Below are 2,159 nucleotides of genomic sequence, written 5' to 3'. Positions count from 1 at the left end.
TAGGGGGAAGCTTTGTCATAGGAGGAAAAAAATGTGTAGGTATGTGTATGTGTGTGTATATACATGGAGATACTCTCACACACACACACACACACACACAGAGGAATGAATGATCCATAAAGACCCAAGTCTCCCCTGTTCTCACTGACCTCACCACCAACACCCTCCACCTTTGTGCATTTAAAACTAAAATGCCCAATGAACTGTTTGGTCAAGTGTCTATTTTAAAAGGATTATGGGTTGGAGGGTTGGAGTAGAGTCCTGAAATGTTAAAAAACAAAACAAAACAAACCACCCAACCTTAAATGGTTCCTAGGAAACACTGTGGTAGACAAAGAAATGCTTGAATGCTCTTCAGACTAAGTGTTGTAATAGTTGCTGAATGCAGTCCCACTGAGCTTTTGGAAAGCCCTGTATTCTTAAAATTTAGCAGCTAATCCAGGATTATAGGATGGAGGATTTCCTAGGGGTCAAAAGACAGAAGAATTGGTCACTTTTAGCCACTTAAAGATATGTCTTGCTAGACAAGAGGAGAAATTCTCTGGTTTTAACAGGCATCCAACATCTAAGCAGTGAGGTACAAAAGATCAAAGTTTGAGTGAAGAAATTAAGCAGAATCCCTCAAGAACAGGTCTAGAATCCATCTTATCTCATAGCATTTGTAATTTAAAAAAGGAATAACTCATAAACTAGAATCATCTCATCCAGGCCAAGGTAATCCATGTGCCTTTCACTATATCTTTCTAAGCCTTCTCAGAAGAAGCAGGGCTGGAAGAAAAGCATTTATCAAATGCTTTATCAAGTATTTCTCAAGTGTAGGTTTTAAGACATGTAAAAGGGACCATCTCATCTGAGAAAGAAAAGTCAATACTGGAAAACATCCTGAAAACCTGCTCCAAAAGCATTGTCTTAAGCCATCCACTTGTGGTCTGCTTATCTGATGCATTTTGAGTAATTTCATGGGGGATTTGGGGATCTTTCTTCCTGGCAAGGTGAGTTGATTTCACACCACCTCATTTATTAATGAAGAATGTCATGGTATTATTGTCCGTCACTACTGGCACATGGTGACCTAGAACCTAGAAAGTTATCCAAGTTTGACAAGAGTGCATACCTTTTGCAAATGAGGCTTGATAGCTTTGAGGAAGCTGAACCAGATGCAGGAGTCTGATGTAAAAGGAAAAAAAGATCTGTGTGTCTGAGATCAGGGTCAGTAAAAGTCAGAGCCAAACTACTGTGAGGAAAAAAAAAAAAGAAAAAAGTAAAGGTGCAGTTGTAGTAAAGAAGGCTTAGGAGACTAATTAGATGAGGTTGCTGCTTGGAGAAGCACCACTGCCATTGATTTGAATGCTTGAGAGGAACAGAGCATGAGAAAATATTCTTGCTGTTTGTAATGTGTATTAGGTGCAGGAGAAGGCATGCTGAGCACACCTTTTCTGGTATTGCTAAGACTAAAAAGCATCTTCCTCAAACGTGTTGGCAAATTCTCCGCTGCAGTGTGAATCTGCATGTAGGCAATCATTTGTTGAAGAACATATTTCTGGTGTGTCTGATATACAATATAACTACTAGATATATTTTGAAGAAGCTGTAAGATCCAACCGGTACAAATAAAAGTTGGCAAATCAAAGAGATGGGAATACACAAATAAGGAAGCACTTATTGGCAGTGGTTTTGCTACTCCCAAATGCTATCAGGCTGTTTTCTTAATATGCATTCCAGAAAAGCTGACTTTTAAGAAGCTTAAAGAGAATAGTAAAGAGGTTCTGTGGATCAGTCCCCTTTCTCCTTCAGAGAAATCAGTTTTGTTATCTACTGTTTTCCTTCCTTTTCTGCTTGCTTAGTTTCTCATCAGTTCTTTTCTCTATTTTATTTTTCCTCCTGTACAAAAATTAATTTATCTTCTAAATCTGTGCCATCTCGGCAACATCTCTTCAAAGCTGTGCTTGCCACATAGCGTTCCTCTTTAGTGCAGGCCTCGGCTCTTCTCCTTGTGCCAGCTGGCCTGCTCCTCTTGGCTGCTCTCTGCAGTCCCCGCAGAGGACATGGAGAGGTAGTGGTCCTAATCTACATCTTTTCAGGAGACATGTTCCAGAAGAACTGAGGTTTGTGGTTTTCCCTTGTGGAGGGAGGCTAGAGGGAAAGAAATGGGGGGGGGG

The 2,159-nt window shown here is 40.3% G+C and overlaps 1 protein-coding gene across 1 annotated transcript in view; it reads left to right on the top strand.

Moving 5' to 3' along the window:
* PDSS2 (prenyl (decaprenyl) diphosphate synthase, subunit 2) overlaps nucleotides 1-2,159 on the top strand; it is a 135,054-nt gene that overhangs the window by 120,202 nt on the left and 12,693 nt on the right. The window lies entirely within an intron of this gene.

Source organism: Haliaeetus leucocephalus, unplaced genomic scaffold, assembly GCF_000737465.1.
Source record: "Haliaeetus leucocephalus isolate CR32 unplaced genomic scaffold, Haliaeetus_leucocephalus-4.0 Scaffold384, whole genome shotgun sequence".
Taxonomy (NCBI): domain Eukaryota; kingdom Metazoa; phylum Chordata; class Aves; order Accipitriformes; family Accipitridae; genus Haliaeetus; species Haliaeetus leucocephalus.
The sequence above is the reverse complement of the archived record's forward strand: the minus strand, read 5'-3'. Positions and strand labels throughout refer to the sequence as shown.